We start from the raw sequence: 14,778 nt of genomic DNA, 5'->3' as shown, positions 1-14,778 counted from the left end.
TGAGTGCATCTTGTCGTCATCAAACAATGATCACCCAGGGTGGGGTGCAGACTTACATCCTTCCACCAATATCCTGACGTTCCTCCCCGGAACCTCCAGCATTATACCCTTGTTACTCCTTGGAAGTTAGGCATTCCAGGTGATTTGCTGTGGACAGTGACATGTGATCAGAAGTGACTTGTCTCACTTCCAGAGGAAGCTTTAGAAGTTTCCGTTCTCATGGCCAGCATGAGTGAAAGCACAGGTTGCAATGGAGCTTGTGTCAATCTGGGCACATGAGATACTACAGTGAGCAGGATCCCTCTTATAATCCATGTGAAAAATGGAGCATGAGTGAGAAACCAGCTTTTGTTGCCTTGCACCACTGAGACGGTGGGGTTGTTTGTTCATAGTCTGTCTGGATTGAGTAGATTGCACACAGATTCTAGTAATTCTGAATTTGCTCAAAACACTTCAGTGCTTCTCCTGGTAAAAATTGCTTTCAGAGGACAACCACAGTATCCATGTAAAGCCATATTTGCTCTCTGCCCTATGGCAGTGTCACCCGGCTTCATCCTCTATGTTATTCATTAGAGTTGACTGATTGTAGCCACTGAGAAGAAGAGATTGGACCCCACTGAGCAGTTGGCATGAATGGACCTTCAGAAGCAGTGGTGAACAAAGACTAGGGGTGGGAGTGTGGCTTATGGAGGCAGTTCACCCAGGGTGCTGGCCATAAGGCAATAAGAGGGAGTCTGTTTATAGAACATTTAAAAACAATAGAACCCACCAAGATGTAGTCTGTTTTTTGTTGTCACTGCAAATGTGCAATTCTAAGCAATGTTAGGGAAGAGTACTTCTCTATTCTACACTCCTATGTTCCCCCTTTGTTTTTTTTTAATGTTTATTTGTTTATTTTGAGAGAGAGAGAGGGAGTATGTGCACACATTCTTGTGAGGGTGAGTGGGGGAGGGGCAGAGAGAGAGAATCCCAAGCAGGCTCCATATTCAGCGTGAAGACAATACGAGGCTTAAACTTGAGAACTCATGAAGATCAATCATGACCTGAGCTGAAATCAAGAGTTGCACCCTCAACCAACTGAGCCACCCAGATACCCCTACTTTCCCTCTCTGTTATGTACCTGCTCAAAAGCAGTTGCAAATAGGTTTCAAAACTTGTGAGCAACAGAAAAGTAATTGGAATGCACTGCAGTGAGTGTTTTGGAAGAGGTAATATTCTTTTGGGATATTGATTTAAAGAAAAAAAAGAAGTCATTTCACGGGGTGCCTGGGGTGGCTCAATTGGTTGGGCGTCTGACTTCAGCTCAGGTCATGATCTCATGGTTCGTGAGTTCGAGCCCCGCATCGGGCTCTGTGCTGACAGCTCGGAGCCGGGAACCTGCTCTGTCTCTCTCTGTCTCTGCCCCTTCCCCACTCACGCTCTGTCTCTATCAAAAAATGAATAAATGTTAAATAAATTAAAAAAAAAAGAAGTCATTTCACTCTATAATGGCCCTTTGTTTATTCATTTGGATGTTGGTTTATGAATTTGTATCTAGTCTTATGTGCATTTGTCTAAATCCTGCTCTTTGGATTGTTACAATCTATAAGGGCAGGGCTGGGACTCGTTCATTCTTAGGTGTCCCTAAGGTCTCATCAGTGCTGAACACTTAACTGGGCCCCCCATGTATGAAGGATGACTCAAACTATGTTAGCAGAAAACAGTATTTTCCTTTTGTTTTTTGTCCCTCATGCTTATGAGAATCAGGGGCAGGCTTTGAGGGAGGGATCTTGTTGTTGATGGGAGGGATCTTGATCTTGATGCAGACAAGCTCTAGGAGACTGCCCTTTGGAAAGTGATACACTCCGGCTTCTGGAGCTAACAAAGATGCAAGGCTGCTGCTTGCACACACATGAGATGCCACACATGCCCACCTATGAAGGAAAATCAGGAGCGGATGACTCCTCTGTGTCCATTACACACGCCCAGGATCACTCTTGGTGAATATCACTCTTTGTTTGATGTTCTTCCTACATCCTGTTATTTTCATGCAGTGAGCATCAAGAAGGATGTGGAAAAAGAAAGAAAAAATGTTGATTTATCTCAGGAACCACACTATTTCGAAGTGTGAATCTTTAGTGCAGGTAGGATCATACAGGAGCCAAGAAGGGAAGTAGGCTGGAGAGAAGTTTGGATGTTGGCTGGTTAACTCCAGGCTTCAGTTTTGGAAAGTCTGAATGAATACTGGTAAAGACAGTGATTAGGACCAGCCCACAGTAATCAGTAATTGTGGGCTGTTCCTGGATACCAGGTCATAGTGAGCTTGGCCTTGGGAAGAAAGATTACTCTCCTGAACTCTCACTGTTTTATGGAGAAGTTACGATCATGTAAGTGAGGGTTTGGGGAAGCTTGGGTATGAGAAGGAGCCTTTTTGCCATTTTGCATGCCCACCTTAATGTTTTCTGGGTGAGAGTCTAATATTGAAGAGAATATGTGTAGCCACTGGCAGGAATCTATGCCATCTTCCATGGGACCTTTCAGATGGAGAGTGGCCTTGGGAAGACCATCTTGTGAACTGGAGCAGGTCTCCAGGATTGGGTGGATATCATCTGCAAGTTTCAGATGTGGCCCCGATTCTGGGATAATGAAATGAGGAAAAGGCAGACAACTCAGGGATTTTCATTTCTGATTTTTCCAGAAAAGTGTAGGGTAATTTTGAGCTCCTGGGATAAGAGGGTAGAGGATGAAGAGGCTGGAAAATATGCATATTTCTCTATTGCAGAGGCTCTGTTCATTGGGGTTTGCCAGTAAGAATATAGGTGATTGACATATAAGTACTTCTGTACTTGAAGGCTTGACATGAGATCGAAATGAAAGAGGCGTCCAGATGTTTGGCTTTGTGGCTGCTCCCTGAGAAAAATTCCTAGACTTTTTTTTTCCACTATCCTTTCTGGAAAGAACAACTGAGTGGGCAACCCAGAACTGACACTCAGTGAATCAGGTATACCTGGCTGAATGTCTGAGTTTTAAAAAATAATTCTTGCCTTAGGAGATGTTGTGTGTCTATTTTTCTTGGATGTCTGATGACATGCTTTGGTGCATAAGTGAATTCAGGAACTGTTATTACCACCATTTTCTTTACAGGAAGGCCTTGGGTAAATTGCCACATGATCTCCAGTGTCCACTTCCCATTTGTTATTCGGACAATAAAACGGATATAACTCCACGCATGACCTTGGGTAAGTCACTTACCAAGTTTAAGCCTGTCATCTATGAAATGTCAGAGGTAGACTCAGTGACTTCTCAGGTTCCCGCTAACACTAGAAGCCTGTGACCTGTTTGCAGGCAGGGAGACAGCGGTCCCAGGCAAAGGTATATGTGCAACCCTCACATTGTTCCCTCTCTGTAACTTAAAATTTCCTTGGTGACTCAGTGATACTATTTCACAGAGGCCGCCCTTCAAATGGTGTTTTCTCTTTTAGCTCTAAAGCAAGATTTTAGACTTTGCAAGAAATATTCTGGATAAAATGAAACAATTAAAAACTTGATCAAAACATTCGTTGTAGCTCTGCACATAATTTCACAAACCCACTCCCCGTTGTCTCTTCTTTGTTAAAGGATTTAGGCAGCTTGCTCCTCTGGCATTCATCAAATATCTTTTTTCTCTCTAGTTCAAAATGAGCTCTGTTTGCTTTTTCCTGGCTAGATGAAAGTCTGTGTACCCTGGCCTTCCTGATACCACCCCAACTATGGTGGAACCACGGTTCGTGATGCTCCAGATTGTCAATTTCAAAGGCTAGTTCGGAGACGGGGGATGAAAACCGAGCGTCAGTTTTCCTCTTCAGATCTCTCAAAACACACTGTCTCTGTATTATTTCAGAAAACCCATTGAAAAGTAGACTGTTTCCTTCCCTGACTTGGCACCAAATCAAGAAGTGGCATATAATGTATTGTTGTGTTTATTATGCATCATTTTGCTGCTGACACCGGGGCCATCAAATATTGGGAAATTTACAGCCAGGGAGGTCCAGCCATCATGCCTGAAGTGAAGGACAAAGTATTCTGCTATTTATCTCCAGCTCTGGCCCTTTATGGTCAGACAGTGAGCAATATACTTATCAAAGTCAACATAACCTTCACTTTAGAAAACACACTTGTCTTTAATTGCCAGAATAAGAGTGCTTAAACAGCTTCTGTCTTAATAATAGGGGAGAGGCAGAGTTGATGTAAGTTTTGAGTATTTTGTTATTTGCCAGTAGTGGTGTGCTCAATTAAGTTTTAATTCACAAATGATGATTATATATTATGCTGGAGAAGTGGAAAAACTTGTGGAGTTAAAAATGTTCATACTGTCTAAATATATGTCATACTTATGATTATAAACTTATATTTTATATTTTTAGCTGGATTATATGTATCATAAGATTATAATTACATAATTATGGTTATACCTACATACTTATGACATACATATTTATGTTATGCAGTTTTTTGTTTTGTTTTGTTTTGTTTTTAGTCAAAGCTGAGGCCAGTAGTTCTATTGTTGTGCCCTGGCCCATAGCAATTAGGAGCCCGGATACTAGAGGCAGAAGAATATGAGTTTAATAGTACCTCCTATATGGAGGTGTTTTAAAGATCAAATGAGATTGTGCATGTGGGAGAACGCTTAGCACACCTGGTACATTAGAAGAACTTGAAGAATATTAGCCATGATTAGTACTGCCCCCTTCTTATTATTGTAAAAAAGTATTCTACAGAAAAGACATATTGCCAAGTGCTTTATGTAGTAGAAGAGGCAGGAGGCACACCTGGGTGGCTCAGTCAGTTAAGCACCTGACTCTTTGTTTTGGCTCAGGTCATGATCTCGTGGTTTGTAGGATCAGCCCCGTGTTGGGCTCTGTGCTGACAGCACACAGCCTGCTTGGACTCTCCCTCTCTCTCTCTCTCTCTCTCTCTCTCTCTCTGCCCCTCCCCTGCTCACACGCACACATGTGAGATCTCTCTCTCTCTTTCAAAATAAATAAACAAGTAAAAAAAAGGAGAGGCAGGAAGAAAATGTTATTCTGACTTCACAAAATATGTATACCTATGTGTGTGCGTATGTATGTATGTATGTTATGGCACTCGATGGTCCTTGAGAGGCATATAATTCCAGAAAGTTCACTGAGATGACTCAGAAAACCCAGCAGAGCATTGAAAATAATTCTTGGTCGGTAAAGCACTTGTGCTGACCTCAAGTCTTACCTGTTCTCTTAAAAAGGTATTACTCTTTAGAGTTGGTTTGATCTGTATAGTGGATGTCTGAGCATGGAAAGGTGGCAATGTTTCTTTGGAGATAGGCAGATTCTGGAATGTGGTAGTAAGCCTTGTGCCAGACGAAAATCACAGAACACAATTAGAAGATGAACTCCAATGCTATTCTGGGAAAGACCAGGAGAATCTGTGGAATGTGGTGTCTCTTCCTAGCTGAGACCCGGAGGTCATACTAATTGACAAACAGTCTCTGAACATCAAGTCAGAGTGACAGCATTTGCTTCCTTGGGTTGTCAGAATTCCCATGTGATGATGGTAGTTGAGTTGTCAGATGGCAAATTGGAGGAATAAGCTTGGAGATATCAGGAAAGAAAATGACTATTATAATTACAGACAGTTGACTTGAGAGTTTTTTGTTGTTATTTTGCTGGCCTTTTGTTTTTGTTTTTGTTTGTTTCTTTGTGTGTTGTTTCTCTCTCTCTCTCTCTCTCTCTGTGTGTGTGTGTGTGTGTGTGTGTGTGTGTGTGTGTTGGTGTTTTGGGGTTTTTTTTGGTGTCACTATAGGATGCACTTCAGGCAAATTAAGTGTCAATGGGCTACAATTTCAGGCCACTAGTCTATTCTGAAATCACAAGACAAGCAATAGATTGCCCTGTTTGAAATGAGAATTACAGTTTGAGTATTTATCTCTCTCTTTTCTGTCTTTAGACTGAGTAGAGCGGACAGGCAGAACTGTTAGAATCGGCTCATGATTTATCTCTCTCTCTCTCTCTCTCTCTCTCTCTCACACACACACACACACACACACACACACACACACACACTCTAAAACCACAGGGCAAAAGTCTCACCCAAATCTGCTGAAAAGTCCTCCTTCAAGCTACATGTGTATTATATAAACATGGCTGGGGCTTTCCCAAGAACCACCTTTCAGAGAAGAGAAACCATGATGCATATTAATAGGTGAAGAAAGCTGTGGGGAAGGAACATAAAACCGTGGAAGCCGTAAACTCTGGAAATGGATTCCAGAACGAAAGTGCTCTAAAAGCCCCGCACGCAGGCTAAGTGTGTGTGGGGCCGAGTCAATAAAGTTTGTTGTCCTCAGTTGCCACGTACAGTTGGTGCCTTGTCTCCTGGGCTCCTCCACCTCTACCTCTTCTTCCGCCTTTTCACTTGTTGCTTTCTGTGTGTGACCCTGCAATTAATGGAGGATGTGAGATTTAATGGCATTGGAAATTTTGGCTGGATAAATTTTTTTTTTTTTTTTAAACTGTAGATTTTAAAGAGGTATCTTGGCTAGCGTTTCGGACTGAAAACAACAGCAACAGAAAATAGTCATCAAATCAGTGTGCTCCTCTTCAGAGCCACGGATCTCTCCAGAAGATTATGCCTTGTGGACACAGCTGCCTCTTGGGGCTGGAGGGGTAGCTCACCTCTGGCTTATTTGGGGTACATTCTGGAAGCCTAGAAATGATTCTCTGTGAGAGTCAGCTTTCCGAGTGGCCTCCCTCTGTCCCGACACTGCAGCCTTAAAGCGCCTATGTTTTCACCATCTTTTTAAGACCAGTACAGAGTGCTTGTCACCAGGTTTACAGCTCCACACTGGGTCCCTGCTAGAGTTTCTGCCAAGCTCTGGGGGTCCCACCTAGGCCTCCCTCCGTGTGGCCACAGCACATATGCTTCCTGAGTGAACTCAGTGCTGCTGCCTGTGTGCACATTTTCAGCCTATAAATTGTCTACATTCCTCTGCCTGTCTGCTAGGCCTCCAGCCAGTGCTAGATTGTATGTGAGAATGCCACATTTCCCAAGAGAGAGAGAGCTGAGCACTCCTGCCTGGACGGCGTGGATCAACCCTCAGTCGCTGAAAAGGAACAGGCTATATAGCTTGTTCAGTCCTCTCCTTTGATCAGTGTCCCAGGGCAGGGCCCAGGTGCTCTGTGTGCAGATGAGTTCAGCTGCCCCTGACAGTGGGGTGTGTGACCACTCTGCTTCAACGATAGAAGAAGACAATGTATTTATTTTGTTTCAGGCTTCGTTGAGTCACAGACACTCTTCTTTCCTTTCCTTTCCTTTCCTTTTTTCTTTTCTTTTCTCTTTTCTTTTTTCTTTTCCTTTCCTTTTCTCTTTTCTTTTCTTTCCTTTTTTCTTTTTCCTTTTTTCTCTTCTCTTCTCTTCTCTTCTCTTCTCTTCTCCTCTCCTCTCCTCTCCTCTCCTCTCCTCTCTTCTCTTTCTTTTCTTTTCTTTTCTTTTCTTTTCTTTTCTTTTCTTTTCTCTGCTCTGCTCTGCTCTGCTCTGCTTTTCTTGTTTTTTTCACTGCAATATGATGATTGGGCTTCCCTAGGTTGACCAGACCAGCAATGAAACCATCTCCTGTAGAAAGTCAAGCCATGGCTTGAATAAAGAGTGGATGAGTCCTTGGAGTCAAGAGAGCAACATGTCACATATATTGGCTTTAATCACATGATTGATTTTTTTCCCCTGGGATTGTAACAATCGTGTCATCTTTCACATTTAAAATTTTGAAAGGTGAACAAGCCATTGGGGGCAGCTAGGGTTGGAATAGGAGAAATAGAGCAGGTCAGATGCTGAGTATTCCCAGCAGGGGTAACGTGTCACATCATAAATATTAGGACAGGAAGTTACTGAAGGTGGGCTTATTGGTACCAGTCAGGCGAAACTGATGCATCCCCTGCTTTGAATTTCTCGCTTAGGAATAGAGATGGTCTTTGGGCAACCTCAGGAGGGGAGAGAGAGGGTGGAGGGGAAACAGGTATATCCAGGACAGATTCTAGAACCATAAACAGAATGCATATTGTTCCTGGGCCAGACAATAGAGCTCTTCTTCATTCAACACACTTTTACAGACTGCTTGCTCTATGCCAAGGATCTTCCCCTGGGGATACTAGCTTGTCATCATTAGTCACGTCTCCATCTTTATTAAATGTTTCCGTCAGTCCATGCTTGCTAGGTGCTCCAAGGGAGTTAACTGGAATCAGTAGTGGCCTCCCTGAATTCCGTGGAAAAGACCAGATGCATATGCTTCTGCTATTACGGTGCTCAGTGTTTGGAAAGGAGCAGTTTTGCATTGTTATGCAAACACCAAGGTAATAGAATGTGTATAAATTACGGTAAGTGCAATTACTCACAGGAAAATTTGTTGGCACTTAGTCATGTCATTGTGTTCACTGCAGATTATAGCTTGTTACTTTCTGTTCCTCTAATATACTTTACACACTTAAGTTTTGAAATAGAAATGAAGTGCTGGTGTATCATCATTTTGCCAGAAAGATATATATGTTTCTCTTATTGCATTAGACAGGTTAATATGTTTTTGCGTTTTATAACAGGGAACTTTATTAGCATGATGAAATTAATGCATGCAGGGCAATATCTTCCGAACCAGTTGTTACCAGTAGATAAAGTCTGTTGTGGTAATTGCTAACTGAATGTCGGATCAGGGTTATTACTGAAGTAAAATCATTCACTATGGGATGATCAGAGCTACAGTGTTGTGAACGATGAAAGAACTGCCTCTTCTCCCTAGTTTTAATTAGCTGTTAAAGAGGTGTCATGGGTGGTTTTGAAAGGCTCATCTTATCAATACTGTTATTTAGAAATGATTTATAATATTGTTACAGAGTCTGCTGATGTTTCCATCATTAAAAGTCTTAAAAGTCTGTCATGGTTTCCATTATGAGCTCTGTTGTTTGAAGGCTTTGCAGACAGAGCTTAAATAGTCCCCTCAAAGTTTTGCGTGCATCTTTCTCTGAGACATCGTAAGGTCTTAAACCCAGGAGTTACTGTTTGTGGATGGGCCACAGTCGATCTCCATTCTTATGACAATGCCCAGTTTCAGTCCCATAAAGAGATGTAAGCCTAATTTTATGGAAGAAAATACCTTCTTTCCATAATCTATTCATTGAGTTTGGAAGTGGGTCTTGGTCCCCCTGGAAATCTGCAAGAGCAGATTTGATGTAGTGTATCTTCTGCCATTTAATTAGCCAATAGGCTTTCTACTATTAATGCTTTGAAACATTAATACAGTTTCTGTAAGTAACTAATTTATGGTGTGAGGTGGTTCCCAAGTGAAATTTCCATCTTGGTCAATTCCTGAATAAGTACAAACAGAAACATTTGTGAAGAAAAACATTTTCCAAAGCGTTAGAGCTCACACTGTAATGACTATGTTCCTGAATAATCTGTTTGCAAAATCACAGTTCGGTAGCTTAAGACGTATCATCGTCCCTGCATTTACGCCATTACGTCATTTCCTAGGAACAGCTGCAGGGCTGTGGCCTTTGGATTCATGGTTGTGCAATCCTTAGATTTCTAGATCTACCAGGTACCCATACTACACAAAGGTCATTTTTAGGGAAATAATGAACTTTCACAGAAGTTTGAAATTTGAAGGCACCGTAGAAGTTACCTAGTCTTATTTATGGCTTACAGTTCAGAAAAATGAGACCAAAAGAGACTGAGTATTTGTCTAGAGTCAAGGATCTATTTAGTTAAAAGACCCTGTACAAGAATCTAGCCTGGCATAACAGTATTTCTTTCTGCTAACTGCTTGCCTTGCATTGTTATTATTTATATGTATAGCCACACACACACACACACACACAGTGGTAATAAAGTAACTTAGCTAACAAGTCACTGTAAGATCAAAGTTCCTTCATTATTCAGTTATGGAATTTGAGCAGATTATTCTGGCTCTGCCAGTTTATTCGACTCTCAGTGGAATGAGCTAGTAGGCTTCAGGGATGGTGTCTTTCTGAGGATAAGGTACAATTTATGTCACAGAAGTCCTCAGAGATAATGGGTCCAAATGAGCCCAGAGGAGATTTTGTTGCCACTTAAGGGTGTTATCAATCTAAAGGCAAATGCATCTGTTCCCTTTTTAGTAGTTCCTATAAAAAGATGTCGACAATCCGAAATAACTGGTACCATCTTTCCAGTATATCCCAGTGACATGTTGGTGCAGGATTGCCCATCAATTACTCTAGTGTGGCATTTCATTACTTTTCCCCATATTATTCCACAGGTTTGCAACGTGACCATATTTATTTATGGCCTCTGGAGAGATGTACTACTTCTAGTGCTGACAGAGGTAATCAATGCCTGAATGAGTTTGTCTACATAGTCAAGTGATACCTGGGGGACTTTCTGAGGTAGTTGAAGTCATAGGATGCCTGAAGTTATGTTGTAATGGTCACCTGCATCTTCTGAAGCAGTTCTTCCCAACTGTGGTGATACATTAGAATCAATGGAAGACCTTGTACGAGGTCCCAGTGCCAGTGTCCCAACCCTGGTGATTCCATTTTGGGATGAAACCTGGGCAAAATAAGTGTTGAAAGCTCCCCAGGTAATTCTAACAAGATCCGCCTTTTTATTTTTTTATTGTTATTTGTTTTTTAATTTTTTTTAAGTTTGTTTATTTTTGAGACAGAGAGAGACAGAGCATGAACGGGGGAGGGGCAGAGAGAGAGGGAGACACAGAATCGGAAGCAGGCTCCAGGCTCTGAGCCATCAGCCCAGAGCCTGATGCGGGGCTCGAACTCACGGACCGCGAGATCGTGACCTGAGCTGAAGTCGGACGCTTAACCGACTGAGCCACCCAGGTGCCCCAAGATCCGTCTTTTTAAAAGCTTCCCAAGGGGCACCTGGCTCAGTCGGTTAAGCGTCTGACTTCCGATTTTGGCTTAGGTCATGATCTCACAGTTGTGAGATCGAGCCCTGCATCTGGCTGACGGCACAGAGCCTGCCTGGATTGTTTCTCTCTCCCTCCCCTGCTCTCTCTCTCTCTCTCTCTCTCAAAATAAATAAATAAACTTTAAAAGCTTTCCAGGAATGCAGGAAGAGTTGAAACCTACCAATGGAAAGCATAGCCCCCTTTGCAGCATTGTTTAATGAGAGGAGATTCTTTTATTATAAACCACCCATGGTTTAGCAGTCTGTGTGCCATCATGAAGAAAGAGTTGGAGCTGATAGTCTTATTATACACTGTCTCAATATGATGGCTATGTTTGTTAATATTCAGATGTTCTGTTTTCACCTCAAGGGACTAACTATACCTTATTAGTTTATGTTTATCCTGACCACAGTAAAAATATGAAAACAAATAGACTACAGCAATGTGTATGTTACCCAAGGAGATGAATTTTTTTTTGTTATTTCTATTCTATTACTATGATATGTAACTAATATTAACAGTGGCTTCTGGGGCACCTGGGTGGCTCAGTCGATTGAGTGTCCGAGTAGGCTCAGGTCATGATCTTAAGGTTTGTGAGTTCAAGTCCCACATCGGGCTCTTTGCTGTCAGCGCAGAGCCCACTTTGGATTTTCTGTCTCCTTCTCTCTCCTTCTCCCCTGTTTATGCTCTCTCTCAAAAAAAAAAAAAAAAAAAAGGAAAAAGAAAGAAAAAAAAGAGTGACATCTGTTTATATTAATAAGTAGATGTTTGGGATCCGTTCATTTATTGATTCAAAATGTTGGCTTATCCTTTTTATGTATCAGGAGCCAGAATAATCAGTCTTATAAGGCAATACATAATTATCTTGAAAACTAAAATTTATTGTGGAAATAGTCAAATTATTTTGTAGAGTTACTTTTGATGCTGCAACATCTTTGAGACCAGCGCTTTAAAGTGTCGTGTGATAGGCAATTGTATGGCTTTTTCAACAAAGGACATCTGCTAGCTTTTACTTTTGTTGGACAACAGGTATTGGAAAACTGATAGTAGTGACTCTAGAATTTCTAATATAATTTGTAAACTCTGGTGCTCTGGTTCTAAACATTTTGTTCTTAAGGCACAGACTTCTGAAGCAGAGAATTTTTGATAATATTCATGAAGGGAATAAAAGATAAAGCACGAATAAAAAGTAAGCACAGAGTTATTTATAAGAGAGAAAATTAAAGAAGTAAAAACACCCAGTGAAAGTGGTTAGTTAACGGTCATGACACATCCATAAGGTGGGATGTTATGATACAAATTTAGAAAGTTTAAAGAAAATGGGAAAATGCTCATATTATGTAGAGAAAAAGCTGAATATAAAATGGCAGTCATAGTATGATGCTGTCTCAAATGCACAAATATTGGGGTGCCTGGGTGGCTCAGTAGTTGATTAAGTGTGACTCTTGATTTCAGCTCGGGTCATGATCTCATGATTCATGGGATCGAGCCCTGCATCAGGCTCTGCACCAAGCATGGATCCTGCTTGGGAGTCTCTCTCTCCTCTCTCTCTTCCCTCCCCTCCTCTCAAAAAATAAATAAGTAAACCTCAAAACAAATATAATAAAATGCACAGTTATTCATGTTGACTTTGTTTTTCTCCATTCCTTGGATGCTTTGGAGTGATGGCAAAGTCCAGGAGATCCCCAGATGGTCTCAGTTGTCCCGGACACCTAGCCAGGCACAAGGCATTTGCAACGCTGCTTTTCCCAGGTGTGGGTTTTCAGTTTCTGGCGATTCCTTCCAAGTGTGATGCTGGATTCTACTGGGGAAGACTGTGTGGGTATGTAGCTAAAAGATTTACTACCTAGCAATGACTCAGATCAAAGTCAAGTGGCAAAGTGATGGGTCAGCATTCCCTTACGATTCTTTTAGCTAATGTAAGCCATCATTGCCACTTACCACATCGTATTTTGTAGCACAGCACCCCTCTCAAATCCCTCCAAAACTATCCCCCCAAGGGAAGCTCACTAAACCAAATATGCTTCCATCCCTCATTAGTGTTTTTCTCCTTTGTGGTTGTTTTTTTTTCTCATTATAATTAACTGAAAGCAGTGGTTCTCCAAGGGTGGTTCCCTGGGTCTGCAGCATCAGCAGGGAGTTTAAACTTAAAAAAAAAATTTTTATGGGGTGCCTGTGGCTCAGTCAGCTAAGCGACTGCCTTCAGCTCCAGTCATGATCTCATGGTTTGTGAGTTCGAGCCCTGCGCTGGGCCCTCTGCTGTCCTCACAGAGCCTGCTTCAGTTCCTCTGTTCCCTTCTCTCTCTGCCCTTCCCCCACTCATCCTCTCTCCCTCCCTCCCTCACTCTCTCTCAAAAATAAAAAATAAATTAAAAAAAATTTTTAAATGTTTACTTATTTTTGAGAGAGAGAGAGAGCAAGAGCACGAACAGGGGAGGAGCAGAGAGAGAGAGGGAAACACAGAATCTGAAGCAGGCTGCAGCCTCAGAGCTGCCAGCACAGAGCTAGACATGGGGCTTGAACTCACAAACTGTGAGATCATGACCTAGGCTGAAGTCGGATGCCCAACCGACTGAGCCACCCAGGTGCCCCAAATATGACAAATAAATTTAAAAAAAAGTTAAAAAAATTGTTTTACTTGTTAACGATGATGTGTTTCTTTCCTATATAATATTTCTCACCCAACAACTTATGGAATTATTATAGCTAATTATAACTAATTTTCACAATCACATTATGAAGCAGGTGCTATTATTTTCCTGTTTTGCGGAGAAGGAAACTGGACACAGAGAGGATAAGTAACTCACCCCAGGTCGTGCCACTATAAAAAATGCTCACAGGTCAAATACTGGCAGCAAATAGAAAAGTGAGCAGTGGTTATATCTGGGTGTGGGACTACAGATAGCTTTAAATTTCTTCTCTGTGCTTTTCTGTATTTTCCAAAACAAATCTATATTACACTTGTCAGCAGGAAAAAAGAATCTAAAATAGTATTGCCAGAACTAAGGTGGTAGTTTCAGTGGAGACTTGGTGTAAGGGTGAACCAGAACAGGAGAAAGAGGAGTTGTGTTTATTAAAAACCTTCTTTTGCAGGTCAGGTCTTCCAGGATCCTGGCAGCTGCTGAGCAAGTGAGGAAACAAAGAGCCCCCCAGTGTGGTGGGTGAGCGTCAGAGCCGGAAATCCAGGGAGGGCATGACATTGAGCCTTCCAAAGTCCGATCTTTCCAACGTCTTCACAGGTTTTGAAACTTACTGTCCTTGTAGGTGGCCAGTGGTAAAGTACATTTTATCACAGTATGTCCAGGAGACATTTGAGGAAGCAGAACTCAGCTCTCTATGTCCAAGGTTTAAGGAAAGTTTGGCCATAAAATAATGCCCTGACTCATCTTTAATTAAGTGTGCAATGTGGGAAAGGAATTAGTGTCTTCCGGTGTATGGGATGGAGAAACAGCTATAAGTTTTCAAAATAGCCCATTATTAGCAATCTGCACTGAATCGATTGGTACCCACAGCTCAGTCAGCCTTTAAACAAGCTGGACAATAGCTGAAGTAATTATTTGGGGTAAATTATTGCCGTTGTAAAATGTAATCAATGTTTTATTACAGCAAAAAGAGATGTTTTTTCTTAATTTCTCTCTTCATTCCACCTCTCCTCAGCCGGATCTCCTTGTCAGAGCTCTGGAAGAATGGTATTTTGTTTCCTCCCCTCCATTGGCAAGCGAGTCCCAGGCATCCAAATGCAGCAAGACAGGACACATCTTGTAAAGGTTTTCCATTTTAATATCCCTTAATGACCAATAATGAATTCTTTATAGTTAATCTGCTGTTCTCATGAAAACAATCTAGATGGTTAAAAA

The 14,778-nt window shown here is 41.7% G+C and overlaps 1 protein-coding gene across 1 annotated transcript in view; it reads left to right on the top strand.

Moving 5' to 3' along the window:
• DTWD2 (DTW domain containing 2) overlaps positions 1–14,778 on the top strand; it is a 525,766-nt gene that overhangs the window by 333,102 nt on the left and 177,886 nt on the right. The window contains exons 16-18 of the mRNA XM_053220002.1: positions 3,124–3,218; positions 8,187–8,336; positions 10,274–14,688. The gene's annotated coding sequence lies outside the window, so the exon portion shown is untranslated. The remainder of the gene's footprint in view (positions 1–3,123; positions 3,219–8,186; positions 8,337–10,273; positions 14,689–14,778) is intronic.

Source organism: Acinonyx jubatus, chromosome A1 (assembly GCF_027475565.1).
Source record: "Acinonyx jubatus isolate Ajub_Pintada_27869175 chromosome A1, VMU_Ajub_asm_v1.0, whole genome shotgun sequence".
Taxonomy (NCBI): Eukaryota; Metazoa; Chordata; class Mammalia; order Carnivora; family Felidae; genus Acinonyx; species Acinonyx jubatus.
The sequence above is the reverse complement of the archived record's forward strand: the minus strand, read 5'-3'. Positions and strand labels throughout refer to the sequence as shown.